Source organism: Otolemur garnettii, unplaced genomic scaffold, assembly GCF_000181295.1.
Source record: "Otolemur garnettii isolate 467f Iridium unplaced genomic scaffold, OtoGar3 scaffold00023, whole genome shotgun sequence".
Classification (NCBI taxonomy): Eukaryota; Metazoa; Chordata; class Mammalia; order Primates; family Galagidae; genus Otolemur; species Otolemur garnettii.
In genome coordinates, this window is record NW_003852418.1 from 3204848 (window position 1) to 3227590 (window position 22743).

The 22743-nt window shown below is 44.6% G+C and overlaps 1 long non-coding RNA gene across 2 annotated transcripts; it reads right to left on the minus strand.

The window, feature by feature from the left end:
• Positions 1-1015: 1015 nt before the first annotated feature.
• LOC111724461 lies at positions 1016-22208 on the minus strand. Of its 2 annotated transcripts, XR_002772763.1 has the most exons (4): positions 22073-22208; positions 20824-20972; positions 20055-20176; positions 1016-1191 (listed from the first exon to the last, which is right to left on the minus strand). It is a non-coding gene; the product is annotated as an uncharacterized LOC111724461 (long non-coding RNA). The 2 variants fall into 2 exon arrangements; XR_002772762.1 differs by lacking the exon at positions 1016-1191 and having other exon boundaries at positions 19680-20176.
• Between the last annotated feature and the right edge of the window lie 535 nt (positions 22209-22743).

Below are 22743 nucleotides of genomic sequence, written 5' to 3' on the forward strand. Positions count from 1 at the left end.
CCTGTAATTCCAGCTCCTTAGGAGGCTGAGGCAGGAGGATTGCTTGAGCCCAGGAGTTTGAGGTTGTGGTGAGCTATGAAGCCACAGCACTCACAATAAAAATGTTTAAGGCTCTCGATACACTTCCCTAAAGAACCCACTTAACCCCTCCACAATAGAGTTTAAGAGGGAAACAATTAGATCTCATTTTTTTTTGTTTATTTGTGGGTTATTGTATTATGGTTGTGATTATTTTCCTGGTTCACGGCTTATTACATTTCTTAGTAGCCAACTTGTTGTTTTATAATAATGCACCTCACTGGCTGAATAATAAAGTCATTGTTCCCTTATCATAGATGTGGGAAGTCTCCTTAAAAATCAACATCATTCTTATCTGAACTTAGCTGAACTGTTATTTTCTGGAATTAGATGCACTGCGGGATTATATTGGTGAGGGTTCCAGAAGGAAACAGATGGCACACTCAACAGGGAGTCTATAAGAGGGAGTATTTATGGGGTGTAAGTAGAGTCAAGGGGACCCAGAGGAGTTGGTGCACCACCCTTGGCCTATCCACACTGAGGAGCCACTACCTCCCTTTGGCTTAAAGGGAACAGTTGTGGAAACCTGAAGAGAGTAGCTGAGGTTGTGGAGAGAAGCACTGGGCAGGGCAGGATGCAGCTGGTTCTCAGGGGTGATGCCCTGGCCTCCTGTGTCCCTTCTACCTGAGGATACAGGGTGGAGTCCCTACACCAGCTTTTGGGGGCTCATGATAACATCTGAGAATAAGCCTCAAGTTTATCCTTAAAGGAAGTCACTTAAGCCCTCTATGTTGAGCAAAAAGCTACCTCTGTGAGTCCAGCCAAGTTCACAGGGGACCTGCATTGCCATTCAAGCCTGAAGCTGCAGCTCTTGGAAGAGGTGCAGGTTGCTTCCTGGAAGCCCTTGAAGGAAGGTGCTATCAGGTGGCAGTCACGACTCGGTTTCCCACAGCACAGTTTTCAGGAAAAGCAAGTGGCTCCTTTGCTCTCTGGGTAATTCCCGCACCCTGTGGCACCCTCAGACCACCTGCAAGGGCTTGGGCGAGGGGCTGCCATCAATCCTGCTAACAGACACGCGAGGCAGATGACGTAGCACTTCCACCTGGTCCTGCGGTGGCTTGTCCCAGCAAGCAGGAATGTCTTTGCTGTTGCAGAACATGCCGTGTTCAGTCCCTGGGAGGGATGGAGGAGATCAGTCCAAGCAAGATGGACGTGGGGGTCTGTACTCAGCAGGTGTAACAGTAATGGCTCACATTTACTGTGTGCCAACCTCAGGCCAGACACGGAGCCAACTACTTCATCCTCTTAACAATCTTAACAGGTGGGGCCATTTTTATCCCCATTTAACAGATGAATAAATAAACCTCAGAGAGGATATAGCCTGCTCACGTTCACCCTGGTGACTTGAGCGGGTAGACAGGAGAGCTGAAAAGCAAAGCCAAGCAGTTCTGGCCCCAAGCCCTCCCCACACAGTAGTATCTCTCGCTGATGGAAATGAAACTGGTCTGGGTCGGAATCTTGGTTTGTCCTCAAATTACGTTAAATCTCAGAGCCTTAGACTCCTTCCTTCTCTGTTAAAAAATATTAATTAATTCTTTAAAAGCCACTGATGCTGTTAATGCCCCCTAGACTGTTGCCAAGGTCATAAGCACTGCTCTCATGATCCCCCCCAATTATCACATGACTGTAATTTGTTTGTTCAGGTCTCTGCTCACTTGTCAACTCATCAACGTGGGCTTCCCTGGAGACTCCAGGAAAAAGAGCAAAGCCCCTCCTCCCTGCCCCTCTCACTCCTTACCCTGCTTCATTTTTTTCTCACTGTACTTAAGACTAGTGGGCCCTCCATTCACTGGACACTTCATCCACACGGAGTGTACACATGTATGGAGTCTGTGTGCACACGTGCACTTTGTACCCATTTACTGTCTTACCCCCCATGTGTATGTTGAGCCTCAGGAGAACAGGGGACCGGCCTGTCTCATCCACCACACCTAGCACCAATAGGATAACACCTATTGGAGGTGCTCCACAAATATTTGGGAAATAAATAAACCCTGATTGGATAGTGACTAGGAGTCTAAAGTATACAATTGGCAATCACTAGTCACAGAATTCATTTGTACAATTCATTTTATCTGAATCTGATCCCCAGGTGACTTACAATAAAAGTTCACATAAAATTAAAAGTTTGGAGTCTACCCAAAACAAAATTTAGGAACAAGTCTGTAGAGGATGAAAGGGGTAGAAATACTCCAAGAGCTCCTTTATTGAGAAGAATTGTAACAATTGAGATATGAGCATCTTACTAGCCAAGGCAAGGAGGTAAACCAGATCAGATACCATAATCTATAGTTGGCAAAAAACAGTACACTGTCATCCCATGCTAATGTCTGGTCAAATGCCTCAGGTGTTATGACTCCCACTTGGTCTCAGTAGATCTGCTTCAAAGAAAAGACACAGCATTTAACTTTTGTCCCACGTGGTCAACTGAGACCACTATCTTTCCCTTCCCTCTCTGCAATTCTTTCAGTGACTCCCCCTCGGTAGAAAAGTGCCTGCCTTCCCCAGTTTTCCCTTCTACTGCGGAGATGCTGCCCAGGATGGAGTACATGCCCATTTTCTGGGCCAGTAGACACCCTCTGAGACTGCTGTAGGATCTCCTGGCAGAAGTCGGTTTGCAAATGTAGCCTGCCTCTTCAGAAGGTAATGACCCTGAGAGATATATACTTGGGAGTGCTCAAGAATTGAAAGGCAAGAAATGTCACACCCAGAGCAACCTTCCAAAGGTAGGGACTACCTCTTCTTGGAAATAGCAAACTCACTCAAACCAGAAGACCCCATGAGGGGAGGCAGGAACACTGATTCCTCCCGAGCTGAGATGGGGGCAGCTATAAGCCAGGGTTTCAGCTGCCCAGAAGCTGGAGCAAGGTCAGAGTGAAAGCTGCAGATTGTGTGTAAAACCAGCACGTTGTGGTCCATGATTGCATTAATGTATACAGCTATGATTTAATAAAAATTAAAAAGCTGCAACGATGTGTTGCCGCACTGCCCCTAGGGGGTGCCCCAGTGCAGTGGGAGGACCTTGTGAGCCAAATCCCAGGGTTCAAATCCACTCCTCTAACATGACCTCGGACCTCTTTTTGCACGCAGTTCCCTCCATCTGCAGGAGATGAGACCATCGGCCCAATGTAGCCTGGGGCTTAAGAATACAGGCCTGAAATCAGGCTGCCTGGGTTGGACTCTTACTGGGGAGATGGCTTTGGACAAGCGACTTTGTCTTCTTGTCTTGATTTTCTCTTCTGTAAAATCCGTACAGAATCAAGACCTACATCCCATGACTATCGTAAAGACAATACATAGGAAACCACGGGAAGCCTCTAAGACAGTGTTCTTAAGAGTAAGATGGTGTTCTTCATTCTCCAATATTGTGGGCTTGCCGTGAGGCCTGCATACGTGAATACCCAGTATACAGCCCAACACTGAGGGTTTACATCCCTTTCTTGGGGAAAGGTGGACCCCGAGTCTAAGCCCAGCTTTGGGGCCTTAGTGGGTGGGAGCCCCTAAGAGACTCCCTTGGGGAGTCGGAGTGAGGTCCCTCTGCAAACCCCAAAAGGGCTCCCCAGGACAGTCGAGTGAGGAACATCCAGGCCAAGGTTTTTTTCTTGGATATGGCAGAGAGAAGAAAGCTGGCTGGGAAGGGGCTGGTCAGCACCTGCCCCCCAGGGAGTCACAGGAACAGAAATAGGAAGCCGGGGCTGGTGTTTACAGTAACTCCTCAGCCCCGACCACACTGTCTTGTCTGTGGTGCATTTATTTTGGGGACAAGCTCTGAAGTCATTGCTGCCCGAAAGTGCTGCAGGCAGACCCGCCTGGGCTCTGCTCTCCCAGGAGAGCCCCAGGGTGAGGGAGCCAGCCCCGCAGGCAGGCCCGGAGGTGCCCTGAGTCTGGCAGGCTGACCCGCAGGCCCAGCTCAGGCCCTTGCCAGGGAACAGACCCAAGCTCCCCAAGAGGCCATAAGAGGCGCCCCCAACAGGAAGCTCGGAGGAGGAAGGGGGCAGCCCCACCTCACCCCCACACGCCTCATCTCACTTTCCTTTTCCTCCACAGCTGCCTCTGCCTGCCTTCCTGGCTGTTCAGGGGCCCCTCTCTCTCCCCCCATTTCTTATTACTCAGCAGGGAAAAGGGGAAGCAGATCCTTCAAAGCCTCTCCCCGGCCTTGATGAGCAAACCCCACAGCTCAGTCCTGGGCTCCGGCCTAGGCAGGCCTCTTAGCAGCTCCTGGGCTTAATGACAAAGCAGTCTCAAAGTGCCTGCCTTCCTGACACCTGCACTTAACCGGAGCCACTGAACTTCCCCGGAGGCAGGAGTCCCCATCTCTTCAAGACTGTCCTTTCTGTGGGAGGTTGCGCTGGCCAGAGCCTCCTCCTGCTGCCCCAGCACACTACTGGAATGGGACACTCCTTAACCCACAAGCCTGTCCTACCCAGGCCCCCCCAGTCCAGAGAATCCTGCCAGCTCTGCCACATTCTCACAGTGCTACCTTATTTCCCCAATTGCAAAGTGGGGGGTTTGAATACGGCTCATACCTTTGTCTTTAAAGAAAACCTTCCATAGAAACCCACTTTATACCACAGGGCTTCTCTAAAGGCAAGTGGGGACCTGTAGCTACCAGAACCACACCTTCACCCAAACCAACTCTATGAAAACCTTTACTTAGGTAGAGCCGCCATGGACAGTTGTACAGGTTATGCACTGCACAACTTAGGAGATACAGTTCACCTGCTAGACTATGAGGATGGCTCCCCCTACAGTGGTCCAGGGCACAACCAAATAGTGTGGCCCCACCCGTAGGACTTCATGAAGAAGAATTTTTAAACCAGTACCTTGCAAGGGTAGAGAGCAGACACTCCTCTGTTATGCGGGCGTTCAGCCAGTGCTTTACTAACTCTGTCCTAAGCAATAGGGTCATAAGGGCAAGGTCCACTAACACTCCTAAGGGCCATCTGTATATTCACTGGACGCAAAAGCTTTTTCATACCCAGGTTTAAAGCGATGGTTAGAGAATTCTGGGCCTTCTCTAAGGAAGGAAAAAGCTGCTAAGGTTCAGGAGTCTTCCTTGTGCCTGAAAACTCATTCCAGAACAGCAAATGCCCTCCCTATCTGTGCCTGCTGCTCCCTTGGAGTCAAGAATTGCACTTCTCGGGCATTGTGACCTCCCCAGAAGACATATATCATTTTTACTGAACCAAGGAGAGGAAGAAAACTCAGATTTATCCACCACCTACTTTTAGGCGGAAATTATATTAACAGTGTGACAAATATCATCTCATTTATTTTCACAACTACCCTTCTGGGTTGCAATTATCTCTTCTAGAAACATGTAACATGAGGTTTAAGGCAAATATGCATATTGCCTGGCATGGCAGAGCAGGCTGGAAGCAAGCTCAGGACTGGAACCCCTGTCTGCGCATGCCCAAAGTCAGCCCTTGTCCCCGTCAGCTGAACTCCCATCTGTGCTTTGGGTACAGAATCCTCCGGGAAGTTTACTGAGACGTAAAGATGTCCACCTGAAATCTGAATTTCTAGGAGTGTCTCAGAAGTTTCTGTTTTATCCTCCCAGAGAATTTTGGGACATAGTCTGGTTTAGAAGCTAATGTTTTGGAAGGCGATTTGGTATTTGGTTTTAGACATTCTCTCCTCTGCCTGGGAGGATGTCCTCAGTCTTCCATCCTTGAAAGCCCAGTTCTAATTTAGCATTCTCCAGAAAGCCTTCCTGGACTGTTTATTAAGTATGTGGCATCTTTTCGATTTCCTACAAAGATATTATCTATCTCCTCATGCTTCTAGAATGCAGCCAGCATCACAGCCTTGGAAAGGCTCTCTGTGTATTCTTACCTGTCTTGGACGAAACCTGAATTTTGCATATTAGATTCTATTCACCCCAATCATTACAGAGACACTCAGAAAGAACACCTAGGAAAAGCCTTAGACATGGCCCAAAGAAGCCTTCACTGAATTGAGCTGGTTTGGATAGAATGATCAAGGCACTTGGTTAAAAACTTGTCTCTAGATGACAAGCCTGCAGATCCCTCAAAGCCCTTGGCTGTTTCAGATTTCTTTGCCTTCTGCACATATCACTCAAATCCCTTGATCAGAAGTAATCTCTCTCTCCCACATGGCCACCGGACCAAATTCCCCTGATCATTCAACCATCAGCTCCTTTGCAAAGTCGTTCCCACCCAAGGCAGCATTTATTACACCTGCCTCTCTGAAGCTCTCTGCTAGGATAGCCACCCACCCCTAAATACAGGTATTCTGTATTTTCTTGTATGCCTTCTCCACTAGCGTGCAAGGCTCCACGGGTCAGGATTAGGTTGGATTCATTTTTGCATCCCAAAGGCCTTAATTTTTGGACAGGCACACATTAGAAGCTCATGAGAGGAAGGAAGGAAGGAAGGAAGGAAGGAAGGAAGTAAGGAAGGAAGGAAGGAAGGAAGGAAGGAAGGAAGGAAGGAAAACTTGGATGGGAAAATAACTTGGTACCATGTCCAGGTAACATCTCAACTAATGGGTCAGTCTTTCTCCCTAGAGCCGATGTTTGTACCAGAGCATGACGGGAGGCCAGCCAGCCCACTACCAAGACCACAGACTTTCCTGGGAGTCACCAGATAGTTCTGGGTGGAAAAAGAGCATCCCTATAATCAGCTGCCTCTCAGAGGTTTATCCAACCTTCCTTCTCTCCCTTCTTTGAAAGGTGTCTATTTTAAAGTATGCATTTACCTACTGAAGAAACCCTTCCGCAGATCCTGGAACACCACAAGAGCCCCTCCCAAAGCACTTTTGCATCCAAACAGTGGCCTAGCATGCATTTCTCCCTCCCGGCCTCCTCGCCCAACTTCCAAAGGCATCAGAAGTGACAAACGCTGAGATCTCAAGGGCTTCGGCAGCACATCCAAATCCAAGTCACAGGGGCCGATGTTTTTGCCCATAATTAGTAACAAATGCAGCAATGACTCCAAACTTGCTTTTCTAGTACTTTCTAAAAGGCCTTTAGCCACAGCAATTTTATTAGATCTTTTTATTGTTGTTGTTGTCATTTAACAAATGAGAAGATCCCCACAAATTGAAGCCAGACATATTTGCACGGGCTATCAAAAGCCACTGTATTTTTATCGTGTTTGTTTTTTTATCTATTCAGCCTTCTTAGCCCTCTAGTCACGGGGATGCCAACATTTCCTCATTGTTTTGAAAGCTAGGAGACGCCGGCACTCAGTATGAGTCGGTTCTCCACCAAGCCCACACGCCTAAAATCTCTCAAAGGTTCTTTGTTAGGGAAAGTGGGAGAGACATGTAAAAAGAAAATCTCTGTTGCATTTTCGTGTACTCGATTAGATATGCCATCTTGTACACATAATTAAATCCTGATATATATCATAATTGTGAAACTGGCACAATTTGGTATCTCATTAAAGTAAGTGGCGTGATGAGAACAGTTTATCGTACACTGTGCACACCGCCCTCCTCCCATGCATAAATCGGGCCAGGTTTCTACGGTGTCTTGAGCTTTCACATAATCAGTCAATCCCAGAAAGGCTGTGGGCTCCTGGAGACCACTCCCAGCCACCACAGCGCCACCAGCATCACACCCACCTGGTTGGTACTCAGACCACGAGACACTCATCCTTTGCTATCCACCCCAGTATGAGTGAAAAGAAAAACCAATATTCCCAAATGGGAAAAGGCCCATCAAGTTGCCAAAAAAGTCGCTTGCGTGACTGTCTTCTCTGGTAAGAAGGCTTCACTCACGAGGTGGCCAAGCGGTTAGAACACAGATGAGGCTGTGGCCAGCCCGCTCCCCTCTGAAAGGCTTGCAACCCCGGAAACAGAATTAACTTCTCTGGGCCTTGCTTCTTTGCACATTGGTATTCATTTCGTTTATTTTCTTAAGCTTGCCCGTTGTGGTAAATTATCTCAGGGCGTAGGCACAAAAGAGCGACAATTTGACACACACAGTGGGGCTGAGATGGCTGAGACAGACTTGAACTCAGAGATGGTCAGATGAGTCTATTCAAAGCTCTGTGCTCCTAGCAGGTCAGAGCCACAGTAGGAGGCCAAGAGCACAGCAGTCAAGAACCCTTTAAATGGGGAGAGAGCCTTCAGCTTCCAGAGGGCTTGGCAAGTCACTTCCAATATATTTAATATAGAACTAAATCCTGGACCCTGACTGTGACCCTGAGCTAGGAAGAAAATCTACCTCAAGCATGTGGAAGGTTCTTCTTCGCTTTAAAGTCCATGTCAGAGCCACTGAGAACCTGGAAATAGATCCAGGTGAGAGTGGAGACAATCAAGTGAGGGACCAGGCACCGTCAGCCTGAGAGGTCCCTGCTTAGCAGCACACCAGAGCCCTCACTGCGATTAAAATGAGGCCAAAGGGGCTCAAAATAAGAAAACCCTTGCTGAGAACTAGCCCGGTCCAGAAAGAGAAAAAGGAAATGACAAGTTCCGTCCCTGGAGGAGTTCAGGCAGAGATGGAGACCTACTGTGTTTGGGGAACCATACCAGGTAACTGCATAAGAGCTCCTGGGAACCACAACACCCAGGTTGGGAAGAGCCCTGCCAAGCAGGTGAGACACAGCTCTGTCCAACAGTAATTCACTCCAAACCTTCTTCACAGAACCATTGTTTTCAAGGCCAAGTCAACAGAGCCCACTGGACACATTTCCCTGCCCTCCGTTTTTCCCCGTGGACAGCATAGCTTGGATATCATTCTCTATCAGCCCACGGACAGGGTCTTCATTCTTTTCAATGGCTACCATTATAGGCGTCTATCAATAGATCATTTTTATGCCATCTCAAAGTATATCTTAGGTCACATTTCTAGAAGTGGAAGCACAAGGGCAAAGAGAATGTACCTGGGGAATGCTGACGGATGCCTTGCCTTCCTGGGGAATTGTACCTTTACTGAACGTTCTCAGCAACGAAAGAATCACATCATGTCACTGACAGCTAACTGCTGGCCATGGATTTTTGGCTGTACATGCCCCCTTCTCCTGAATCTCTCCAGACTATCAATTCATATAGCCATGGGACTGCACCCCATCATATATAACCTCTATTTCTGGATTTTTCTTGAGCATACCCTGAATACCTGAGCTCCAGAGAACAAAGCCCAAGTCTCTCTAGTCTAAAGTCCACCTTTTACTTTCCCATTTCCTTTTGTAGGGTCTGTCCCTTCTTTGTATAATTGTTTATTTTTCTACTTTTTTTTTTTAATTTCAGATTAACATGAGGGTACAAATAATTGGATTACAATGTTTACATTTGTTAGGTAAAGTCCCTGTTGTAGTTGGGTCCCAGACCCAGGAGGTGTGCCATATACCCTTACATTGCACCCATCAGGTGGGAGCACATCGGTTCTCCTCTCTCCTCCCCTCTCCCCCCTCCCTTCTCCCTTTTGCCCCCTCCTGCCTCCCTCTTCCCCCCAACATGATTGAATTGCTTTTTTCTTGTGTGCGAGTATATTAGCTCATCTACTGGCTTCATATTAGTATTGAATACACGGGATACCTGCTTTTGCATTCTTGTGATACTTGAGCAAGAAGAATGTGGCAATTCCATCTACGTTCTTTGTATGAGTCTTATCCAGAACATCTATGCATTTCCCTTCCTAAGGATGCAAACCCACACTCAACCATTAGACAAACCCCACAGTACACAGTGCCCTAGCACCCTTATAAGAGCTATATATCCATTCTTGAGATACTTTGCTAAGAATATTTTCCAGTTCCATCCTCTTCGCAAATATCTCAAGAATGGAAGAAAAAGTATCCAATGTACTCAGCCCTACTATGAAACTAATTTATAGCTTTCATAGGAAAGCTATAACCCAATCATAGCCCAAGAATATGGGGAAAGGGGAGAGGGAGGGGAGGGGGGAGGATGGGTGGAGGGAGGGTGATTGGTGGGATCACGCCTATGGTGCATCTTATAAGGGTACATGTGAATCTTTCTAATTGTAGAATAGAAATGTCTTAACACAATAACTAAGAAAATGGCATGAAGGCTATGTTAACTAGCTTGATGAAAATATTTCACATTGTATATAAAAATAGTACACTGTACTCCATGATAGTATTAATGTGCAAGCTATGATTTAATAAAAAAAAAAGAGAGAGAGAGAGCTATACATACATTGCTTCATTCTCAGCATTTTCCTCTCTCTGGTCACTGCTAAGTAAAATGTGGTGTGCTGTTTAACAAAAGGCTCCTGTCCTGCTGAGCACATTAATAAGTTTGTATATAAAACTATTGCCCAAAAATGGAGTTGAAGCAGGGGAGAGCCAAACATTTTTGCACAATGAAACAGAGCAATCCAAGTAAGAGAAGATGAGGAAAAGAGAAGGAAAAGGGGAGAATGAGTGAAGGGGCTGTTGAGATACCAGGAGGCTGGGGGATGTGTTGGCTGGAAACAGGCCAGTGAGGCTTCCCCAGATGTCCTGGGACCCAGGACATTTTGGACAAGGAAGCTGGTTATCTAATGTTTACTCTAAATCAGCTGAGCTGCCCTGATGTAGACTCCATCTTGGTACATTTACTTCCAAGGCATTGGTAAAGTCTAATGGGTTATTGTTTCTGTGTGTGTGTGTATATGTTAGGGGGGAGTGTCTAGTCCATCAAAGAAGGAGCTGTGTAGGTCTGGGTTAACATAGATCAGAAACTGTGCCTTCAGAGGCAGACCTCAGAGCCTGAGATGACCCTGGATTATATTAACCCATGGCAATTCCTAGGGCTTAGCAAGGACCTCCATTGATCAAAGGGTCCAAAGACTAGGGATTTCACCTGCTCTCTGAGTCATACTAGTGCATACATTGCTTATTTCTGCAACTTTCTCCATGAGGGTGGGCCAAGATGGTTATTCTCATCACCGTAACTCTTCCTTCAGGCAGTCCACGGCTGCCTCCTTCACATCATTCAGGTCTCTGCTCCAATATCTCCTGCCTAGAAAGTCCTCCTGACCTCCTAACTACCGTCACACCCCCTGCTTCATCTTCTCTGCCCCTAAACCCACATTATTTCTCATTAATAATACATCTTATCACCTGGCATTGTTCATTTACTTATTCCCTTTTCACCACCACCCCCCATCAGAATATAAACCTTGTAAAAATGGGAAATTTCCCTATCACTTTTTCTTGTTTGTCCACATGTGCCTTAAACTATGTCTGGCACATAGTAGGTGCTCAATAAACATGTGTGGCATTCACTAAGCAAACCAAGAATGACCAGAGTACATGGAATTTAGGTATTGTTTAAAACTCAGCAGATTAAAATTGTTAAGTGTCTGGAGGTAGCTGAGAAAACAACTATTTTATAAGGAACAGAATGAAATTAAAGTCTGAGGGTTTAAATCTTAAAAATAAAACTAGTCATGTTATCCTCATGTTTTGCAGACTAATAGCGAACACAGGCTCAAACACTTAGAAGGACGTTATGCATTGCACATCTTTCAGCAGCATATGACTGTCTGCCACGGACAGGGAGGGAGCGGGTCCTAATCCAGATAACCATGAGCATCCATGAGTAATTGTAACCAAGATCCTCTTGCCAGGCCAAACCTTGCACTCTAAATTAAACATGTGTCACTGAGGTCAGCAATTGGCTCTTCTGTCCACTGTTTTGTGCCAGTCCAGACAATTTACACTCTACCAGGGATGATACAAACTGTACTCTCACTTTTTTTTCAGCTACAGAAGCGGAGAGCACATGTCTTGGTTCACAGGGAGAAGGAGTAGCCCACGGAGTCGAATCCAAGAATGGTCTGATTTCCACCCCCAATCCATTACTTTTCCACTCCCCCTGACTCACTCACCATTCTCCCCTCGTGTACTCAGAACAGCCAGAGGAAGAACATGCCGCCAGTTAGATATTGGGCTCCTTAGCTCCATCGTCACAGAAGAGAAGGGAGGCCAAAGGCAGCCTTTGGAAATCATACAGCCAAAATGAAGAGAAAGTCCTTGGAGACTTAAGGCAACAGAAACTCAGCAGTAGATAACCCAAGGTCACCCAAAGAGAAACAAGGAACTGACCCACCGTTTCATGACAAGAAGGCAGAGGTACTCTCTACCCACCCCCAACTTCCTTGAGAATTTTTCCCTTAGGCTTCACTGAGCCCATAAAAACAGATAGCACAGGTGGAAAAAATATCAGAGACGTCTATCCCCAGACCTAGGTGCTCTCCTTGGAGGAAGGGCAATAAAACCAAGTTTGCATCCTTTGATGGAACACGTCAACATCCTGGCATTGTTTAAGTGAATCTGACACATATCTGTTCAAATAAATTAACACTCTCATTTTGACTGACTTTTTGGCAGAAACAAACAGCTTGTCATGCCAATTTATGAGTTGACCTACAAGATCCCTTCGGAAAATAATAAAATAAAAGCCAGCTGTACAAAGTACTTCATCATATTTAACATCAAAATTAAAATGGTCAGCTTTTCTTTTTCCTTTTTTTTTTTTTTTTTAGCCACCTAAAATCCCCTGACCTATATTACGCCCCGTGTAATGCAAATGTGCTAGTGATAGAAGTTGGAGGGGGAGGAATAAAGGCGAATGGAAATGGGCTAAGGGAGGAGGAGATGCCTCTTATAATTTATCAAGGGAAGAGAATGACAGCTCCTTGTCTACAGTAAGAAGTACTAGAAATAAATCCATCAGCCATTTATTTAGTCGTTCTCCCTCAGCATCCAACATTTGCTTTTACAACCTAGAATCTACCTTTCCACATGTCCATACAACCTTGCTGTTATGGTACAAGTAAAGTCAAAGTTAACTAAGTAGCCCTATGCGTTTTTTTTATAAAGTTGGGAGAGTAAGTTTGACCGCTTTCTCCTATCTCGTCTATTAAACTCTGTTACTTTCTGCTTTTCGCTTGAGGTGTAGTCTGTAAATAGTGAAATCTTAAATAGATAACTTGATGAATTGTTACGTATGTACAAGCGACTGCCCAGGTCCCTAACCTGGGGAGGTTTCCTCACCCTCCTTTCTGGGCAGCACCCACGTCCTACCCAAGAGGTAAACATTATATGACTCCTCTCACCTTTGTTTAATATTCCACACTCTTCAAATTCATGCAGTTGGAATCATTATGTTCTGTTTTGCGTCTGTCTTCTTTAACTCAACATGGCATCTTTAAGATCCCCCACCCCCATGTGGTAGCATCTGTCATTAGTTTATTATTTTTTATTGCTGTGTCGTATTCTACACGTCTTATGTGAACATAGCACGATTTGCTCATCCATTTCCCTGCTGATGAGCACTTGAATTATTTTCCGTTTGGGGTTGCCATGAAGACTGTGGACATGTGTACTCATTTCTCTTGGGAATAGCATTGCCAGGTCACAAGATAGGTCAGATACTTAACTTCATTAGAAACCACCAAACAATTCTCCACGGTGGTTATACAGCGCTCTTATTTGCTTTTAGAATGACCATGTTTTTGACCAAATACAACTGGGATCCACCTTCTTGTTCCCTCACGTCCTGTGAGTAGTTTTCTCATCGACATACAGACTCTGAGGGCGATCGGGGTGTCCTCAGAAGACACAGGCTTTGGAATATACTCCAGATAAACTGCAAAACTAAATCCCCTCACTTATGAGCTTACAGACTGGAACCGAGATTTCATTTTTGACCACATCAAGTCTCCGTATTTCTTTGTAAAATAGCTACATGTTACCTACTTACTCTCTAGACTCCTTGTAAAAATGGGGTGAGAAGCTACAGGTGAAAATACCCAGCACAGCTTCATCTATATGCCAAGAAGACAGTGAAGCAAACCTCCCTGTCGTCCAGGATTCCCTGAGCTTAACAAGCACCTACATTCGCCCCCACTTCTATTAGGTATGGGGTCTTACGAAATCAATCTATCTCTCCCTCTATCTCTCTCTTTCTCTCTCCCCCTCCTCCCACCTTTCTTTCTTCCTTCTCCTCCTCTTCCTCCTCCCTCTCCCTCCCTGCCCACCATCTCTTCTCTCTCTCTCCTCCAGCCCCCTGCTGAATGGAAGGTCAGGGGGCCAGATGAGGATGAGAAGCCGTCCTCTGCAGCCGAAAGGAAAAGCTCTATTTACAGTAGGATCCAGATGGAACTGATTTGTTCAGAGCCATCTTATTCCTGAGTGTGATATTTGTCCACATCATAAAACCACAGGCTTACAATGTGTCTGACATTATACCAAGTGATATAACCCCTCTTAATGATATTATAATAAATCCCAAATGAGGCAGCCATCACTGGGCAGCCTTTTCAAAGTGTTCCTGAAATAGTTTTTACAGAACAAGGGATCTGCGTGCCAAATGCAGACGCTCACATGAGGCCAAAGGAGTCGGCTCAGGCACACACATGAGCACAACTGTGGCTTGGTTCTTGGCTGGGAACTTTTTCTTTCTATATTAATCTATTTGGCTTTTATGAAAATCAAACTGTTTCTCTTTTTTTTTTTCACTTTTTTTATATGAAGGATGAAATTGGACATTTTCTAAGTGCAATAAAATGTCCCCCAGGGTGTTTTTTTATTATTATTCTTTAAATCAGCAGTTTCTGTGCTTCTTCATTAGTGAAAGTCACTGACCTCTCATCTGGGCTTCACCTCCCCGGGTGCTCAAAGAAAGCTGACCACATTTCCTGCCATCCTGGTGATGGAGGCTTGTTTTGCTCTGTTTTTCTGCTAACATACATAGGTATGTTTCTGAGATAACCATGTGATCTGCTTCCACAAGCAAGGGGAGTTTGCTGACTCAGGGACCATTGAATTTTTTTCTAGGACAAATTGTGCAGTCCTTTCTACCCTTAAAGGCAAGAACCACAAGAAATCATGTGTCTCTGCTAATGGAGTCGGAGACACCATCCTTCTGGATTGTGGTCTTGGAATTAGTAGGAGCTGGAGCAAGAAGGAGTGTCTGCCACAACTCCTCAGCATCTCCATGTCCATGGTCAAAGTCACAGTAGCACTGGTGTTGTTCTCCCTTTGATCATCTCCTTGCCCATCTTGCCCACAGAATTACCCTTCTGGCCACTCCTTTTTCAGTGAATCATCTATTGTTTTGACATTCCCAGCACACCTCTTTTTTCATCCCATGTGGTTTCATCACTGGTTCAAAATTTGAGGCCAAGACTCAAGTTTATCTGTTTTACCAATACTGGGAAAGATAGCTGATTTTTAATTCTCATAAGGATCACAGGGTTGGATTGGGTAAGTCTAAAACTGCTGGAGATCACTTATTGACATCAAGGGGGGGGAAAGAGCTTATTTTAAATGAAATACACAAAATTGTTGGACCATCTGGATTAAGCTATGGCCATAATTTCAGTTATGTAAGCCAAATGCTATCTGTTTTGCTTACGTTGGTTTGAGTTGGGTTTCTTTGGATGGAAAATGAAATAATTCTGAGCCAAACAACCATCCTTGTCACCTGATTGGTATTACCCATCTCTACCCCAAAGATACTCAAGTTTAGCAATCATATAGGAGTGTCCACTGGTAAACCAGAGCCAAGGTTGGGATAACTATGATCTCCTGTCCACATTAGCCCAAAGATTAATAAGATGAAGCCAGATTCCTTAAGAGAAAATGGATACTTCATGCCAAGAGAAAATGGATACTTCATGCCAAGAACGAACACAAACTTCAATCCTAGAATAAGGATAAGACTGGGTTTATAGCAAAGGCAAAAATGATCTGAAACCATTGTTTCCAATGTCGTTATAGTGCAGCTTGTTTCCTTAATGGACCAGCATTTTTGGTGGTGAAGATGGGGGCCCACTTAAAAAAGGCAAATAAGGATAGGAGTCATCTCCCTCATCATCACAACCCATCAAGTATCAAGAGCATCACGGCAACTGTCAAGTACGTGGTCTTTTCCTGGGCATTTAGTTTCAGGAAACACAAAGAAGACCTCTACTTTGCATGTGCCTATTCTCTAACAGAGTGAGAACACAGAAAGATAAATTCAACAGACAAACTTTTACGTGAAACAGAAGGTGATTTGTCCCAAAAAGAGTGGCTGAGATGGGAGGTATGCATGAGTTTGACCACAGTAGAAACTCAAAGAAGGATGAATGTTCTACTTGGAAGATCTAAGAAGACTCAAAAGAAGTGACATTTGTAGCAATCACCTTCTTGTACCTTCCTCCCCAAAGTCACGTCCACCACCATTCTCATCACTTCTACTATCACTAGAATGGTCCTTATACTATCACTAAAAAGGCTAGAAAGAATAATAAATTCTTTCCCATGACTAGATATCCTTGCCAATAATATGTGTTCTCTCCCTTAGTTTTAAAAGGAATGTCTATCATCTATGTATTTATTAAATACTTTGGTTAAAAGTAGCATATACCAACTGAAGTTGAAGGGGCCTGTGATAGAAGGCCAAAGATCCAGGGTCCAGCCAGGCTTCAGAGTAGACTGGATCCACAAACTCCTGGATAGGTCTCCTTTCTGCTTCTCTCAGAATCTTTTGCTCCAGTCTTCTCTCTTCCCCTGCACCAGTTTGCTCCTAGCAGTGCCCAGGGGATCTGGAGACTGGGCAGCCAAAGCACTGAAAACCAGTACCATTGTAGAAGATTAAGAAATGCACCACCATAGGAAGCAAAATATAGCCAATTCTATGAAAAGAAAGACCTGAATAATGCCATTCTATTTTTTCCTAGGTGCTGCAAATGGAAAGCAGTCTGGTGCAACAGTTAAGAGCATGGATTCCACATTCTGATAGCTGCATGACTTTGGGCAAGGTTTGCCTTCTGTGAAAATAAAAAGAAAATAGGCCCTCTTTGGAGCAATGTTTCATACATGGAAAATAATCTGTGAACATTGAGTATTATAACTACAAAAGGAGCAGAGGACCAGTTCCTTCGTCTGAAAACATCCTGATGGGTTGTAAATGTTTAAAGATAAAGCACGAGCTAACTTTAAAATTTGGATCCAGATACTGCAGAATCATTCAAATTACAGGACAGAGAATTTCAAGCTTTCTAGAACAAACTAGAAGGAGAGAAGGGGAGTGAGAAAAAAGTAATATGGTAAGAGAAGGGGGCTTAACATGACATAGTATTACCCATGTGGAATGCCTAGTGTCAAAAGCACAAGATGGGCTTTGAAGAATAAAAGTGTCTATTACAAAGGTTTATAATCCAGATCCCTTAGATCACAAGTGATTTCCAGATAGAAATCACGGTCCTTGAAGTGAGTTGGGGTGGGGGGAATTACAGCTTATTTTCATCAACATCTAAATAAAAATTAGCATTTTCTTTAATTATAAATGTAGACAGCCCATCACAATACTATTGGTGGTTTGTATGGCTTTGTAATCAATAGATATCAAATATGTTTTCAAATAATACCACTGATGTTGCATACATCTCAGAGTGTCATTTGTACTTATTATTACTTTGGTATGAGCCTCATTTTATGGCTGCTACCTATATCAGGTTATTTAATGCAGTTAATTAATATGAATAAATATTAATAAAGAAGCATGTGCCTCACTGCATCACCAATTATAGTTTACAACACCTAATCACCAAATATGTATTAATTTTAAGATTGAGTTAAATTGTTTGATATGAATTTTTTAATTACAATAATGTATTAGAAAATTAATATAAGTCTGGTGGGTTCGAACCCAGCCCGGGCCTGCTAAACAATAATGACAATTGCATCCAAAAATAGCCAGGTGATATAGTCTCAGCTCCTTGGGAGGCTGAAGGAAGAGAAATGCTTAAGCTCAAGAGTTTGAGGTTGCTGTGAGCTATGACACTACAGCACTCTACTGAGGGTGACATAGTGAGACTCTGTCTTAAAAAAAAAAGAAAGAAAGAAAAAAAATTAATGTAAATCTATGACTTTTACAACCGTAAAAATATATAACACCCCTTGTATCTATTTTGGTGGTGGAGGTTGGTTGATTTTTGTTTGTTTTGGTTTGGTTTTATTTGGTTTCTTAAAATTTGTTTTCCGTATCTATTTTAAAATACTAAACATCTAGTATAATTACTAGTTAATAAATCAGAAAAAACTAGTAAGCCTATATAATTGATGGCAAAGAGATTGTTTCAGTAAAATATGGTATGTTCGTAAGGAATATGACCCAGTTATTAAAAACCATGCTTTTAAAGATTGTTTAAAGAAAAGTTGAAATGTGAAGTTAAGTGGAAAGATTCAAAATAGAAAATACCATAGGAGTAACATCTTCACTGTATATGTCTATGAAACAAAGTCTCTGCTTCCAAGAAGAGGTCAATAGAGAGGAGCCTAGGGGAGGGCATAGCAATCACGCTGGCTCCTGATTACAGCCCTGGGCTTGCTCCCCAAAGCTGGCCCTGAGACCACAGCCTGTTACCGATGATGTGTGACATCCTCTACCTTGCTTTAGCAGAGAACCAGCCTAACAACCCTCTAAGATTCTGCTGCATCAGAGATGAGCCAGGTATGCAAGGTCCCAGGTCAACTGAATGGACTGTCTACCATCAGTGCTCCTGTGTGATGAGAACGCACTGATCTTCAGCTGTCACTGTGCCTGGAGAATTTCATCACCATCACTCATGATCATTAACATACTTGGGACTATATATCCAAGCCAACAGAGCGATTTGCTGAAGATGAGCCCATTTGATTCTATAAAGGTCTGTTTCCCCTTGTGGAAGAATTGAGACACCTGTGATATAAATAAGGTGAGTAAAGCTCACTGAAATTTAGAATGACTAGAGTTCAAATCCTAATTCTGCTACTTTCCGGCTCTAGGACTTTGGGCAAGTTACTAAACCTCACTCTCCATATTGGTAAAATAAGAGTAAAAACATGTACCTCCGGGGGCTAGTCTGGGAACTAGAGATGATGCACTATTGCACCACTCATTTCAAGAAAATACCTATGTGTCCAAGGGGTATGAAAGTGAAGACCTTGGGCTTCTAATAGAAGGGCTATCCCTGCAGGATCTGCAGAGTTGCCACAGGTCCCATCAAATGTGCTGAGCCCATGGAAATACAGAGGCTCCCAAAACAATGTGAATGGATCAAAGGTGGGTCCTGAACACAGAACTGGAAATCCATCAGCTCCTCACATTTCACAATGGATAAGAGGGCCAAGGTCAGCAAATAGGAGCACAGGGCAATTAGACTTGATTTCAGATAAGCAAGGAATATTTCTTAGTATAATTTAGTATAAGTATATGCCAAATGCATAAGTATATATTTTTCTTCTGTTCATTGACATATTCTAGACCTCTAGAATATGCCTGGTATGTGGTGGACAATAAATATTTCTCCACCATGGACAAATTTCTGAATGTGTTAGCAGTCAATTAAGAAAGCAAAACCCTATGAGTAGTATGGAATAAGAGATTTATTCTAGGAATTGGCCCTTGTACAATAGTGGCTGTTGACTCTGCAGCAGGTACCAGATCTGAAGTTGCTACAGGACAGCAGTGCTGGTGACCAAACTGAATGTGAAGCAGGGGAGATGGAGATGCAGAAACTGGAACCTACACCTATCTCTCTCACGCCCAACCTTGTCAACAGGTAACTTGCAGAAGAAGTTGATGCCCTTTGTCAAGAGTTGCACATACATATAGCTGACCCAGGGTACAGAGAAAGTGATGGACAGAACCATTGGAAGGCAGCTGATTTGCCAAAAATATGCAAGGGACACAGCAGTGCCTGGTGTCCCACACACCATGACTGTATTTAATGACCTTCACTGGGAAATGGGTGGTGCTCTATATCTGCTTTCCTCTTCACTAAATTTCTCTTGTGGCCAACCCTAACCTAGAACCACTGAAGGAAGGGAGTTTGGGGAAACATAGTTCCAGTCTAACCAAACTGTCAAAGTTCAAAACCACCACAGTCCCCCCTTTCCTCCAAATGGCACCCATACACAGTCCTTTAATAATACACCCCGCCAAAAGGCAGTAGCAAAGTCAAGTCCATTTCCTGCTTATCTTGATGCAACTATTCCTCATGCAATTGAAAACATGCTTACCATCCTCCCCAAAGAGGATAGAGTCCCATGGGTCACTTCTTCCATTGCTGGTTGATGTTCATTCATCTCGCTAAGTCACACCACCCCTCTCATATTCTGTAACTTGGCTACTCTCAGTGCATCTTGCATCAGATGGAAGGAACGTGATGTTGTGGAAAAAGAAAATGCTTGATTAATACCAACATAATTCTATCAAAATAAGGAAAAAATATCCATAATTATAATAGTCCCTATTTCTCCAGATGGTCATATGGCCATAGCTGGTAGTTACAAGGTACATCTACCAACCTTCCCGTCATGAGCAGGTAGCCTGGCTCATCCTGGTTTCTTGCCTGATGGGGTGACCCAGAGCTTGGAGGATCTAGGCCATCAGCTTCCCCACCTGCATTGGGTTGTGGTAGCTTTCTAACCCTCATCACAGGACTTGGGAGTACTAAGAGGTGCCCCCAAGGGATGTCCTACATTCCAGACATACTCCACTTTACCGCCCAGTGTGGTAACCCAGTTTCTCCTTGGTATTCAGGATCAATCACCCCAGCTAGCACAGTCATTCCCTTCTCTGTTGGTTCACTGGGGTGTGAAAGAGTCTGAAGAGGCCAGAAGGTGTCCGCATTTTCACCTAATCGACCCATTACTGTGCGCCTTGGTGAGGGCACTTTTCCCTTGGAGTCTCAATCTTCTAGATCAAGAGAAGGAGGAAGGGAGTATACAAAAATGTTGCTCTCAGATCATTGGGGTAATAGTAACAAGAGTTCATCCTCAGACCTACCAATCCTGGTGATGGTGAGAACCCTTGTTGATTGATTCATGTCCCGAATCAGGAAGGACATTACACCAGCGCCACAGAATGCCACCACCAGCCAGCTTGGGCCATACAATATTCAGAAGACTTATTCCAGAATCCCATCATGCTACTTTCTGTAGAATGAAAAATATCAAAAGGCCGGTGAATTGAACAGGAGCCCACTGCTGGTCTGCATTTGCTGTCTAATGAGTCCCTTGGTCAGAAGTGAACAAGGCCTTCTGAGAAGCCGGGGTGGTGCTGGCATGGACAAGTCTGTATCCAGAGCAACTGTTCATTCTCAGGAGAGCAAAGTATTACCCCTTATATAAGAATAATTCAGTGTAATCATCTCTGCCACCAGACCGATCCCCTGGGGCCAGGCATCAGAGCTGGTCACTCCTGCTAGTGGGCAGAGCACTGAGCAGTTGCTGTAGCCAGATCCACCTTGAGGAGTGAAAGTCCATACAAAACCTCCATCCTTGCCACCAGAGCCACTTGGTTGATGAAATACAGACCTACAGGTGGCAGGGGAGGCTCCAAGAGACTCCCGGGCTCTATCTCATTGTGCCATGACCACAAGCACAGGGAGGGCTGCAGGAATCAGCAACACCCTGCACTTAGAGAATAAGCTGAAGTGTCCAAGACTGTGCCATGGAGAGTCAGAAAATTCAGGATAATATCAGTATCTTTCTCTGCAACCTGGGAGCATCTCAGATGAACACAGAATCTGTTTAGCCACGTGCATCTGCTTGGACGCCTTGCTCTGCAGGCCATTCCCCAGAGGAGAGACTCTGCCCCACCCCCACTCACTAGTAATGTGATTTGGGGGGCACTCTGAGTGGGTGGAACTCTCCTATGGTCACATCCATCCTTTCTTTGATACAGATGGCTCCTGCATAATGGACCTCCGAGAACACCAAATCAAAGCCTAGATGAGAGCTCTCTGTACCTCCCTCACCTCCACCTTATCCAATTCTTTCATGTTAAAAAGGCTTCTTTGTTTTAACCTTTTGTCCTTCCACTCCTGACAAGGCACCCAATCGGCATCATTTGATAGCGCAAAATAGGGCAGCACTGAACAAGTAACCCTCCCTCTCCTGCCCCCAGCCCTCAGCACCCTTTTCCTTGCCTTCTCTCCATTCCATGAAATTTCAAAGCAAGGAATTATTTCCTGCAATTCCTAACATACCTCGTGCTGGCCCCCTCAAAGCTCCCAGGGAGCTCAACCCTCTACCTTGAGGCCAGCGGTCTTCAGTTCATGTCTGGGCAATATCGTGCAGCGGGAACAAGCTCTGCTTGAGGCTGGAAGGATGGAGAGCTGGGTCATCATCCAGACTCTGCCCATTACTGGTAGTGACACTTCACCTTGACCCTTCTGCTTCCCAATATGTAAAACAGAAAGGAGAACAGCCCACTCCACAGGACTGTGGTGGGGCTTAGATGATCTTTGTGAAGACCTCTGCAGGGGGTAAAAATGTATCACTGTGTAATGAAGGTAATGTCACTATTTTTTAAAGAGTGCAGGTGACAGTGCATCAAAATTAGAGCAAAGCCAGGAGATGGGATAGGCCTCCACCAACCCCAGCCAGCCTCTCTGGCCTCTCCTCTGGGGGAGCAGGGCCAACCCCAAAGTTATTAGAGTTTTAGGTGCCACTAAGGTAAATATATTTATCCTTAGAATCAATCCTCACTTCTTCAGAGTTATTATTTCCAAGGTATTTTATATTTTTTAAAAGGGGGTTAAGGGGAATTGTGGGTTATGCCCTGAGCTCCAAGTATAACCACCAAATAACTCTACTTTCAAATTATGACCACAAACTACCCACATCAGATAGATCTGGCATGTCATTCTAATGCAGATTCCCAGGCCCTACCCTGATCATCACTTAATTTTTCCAAGCCTCA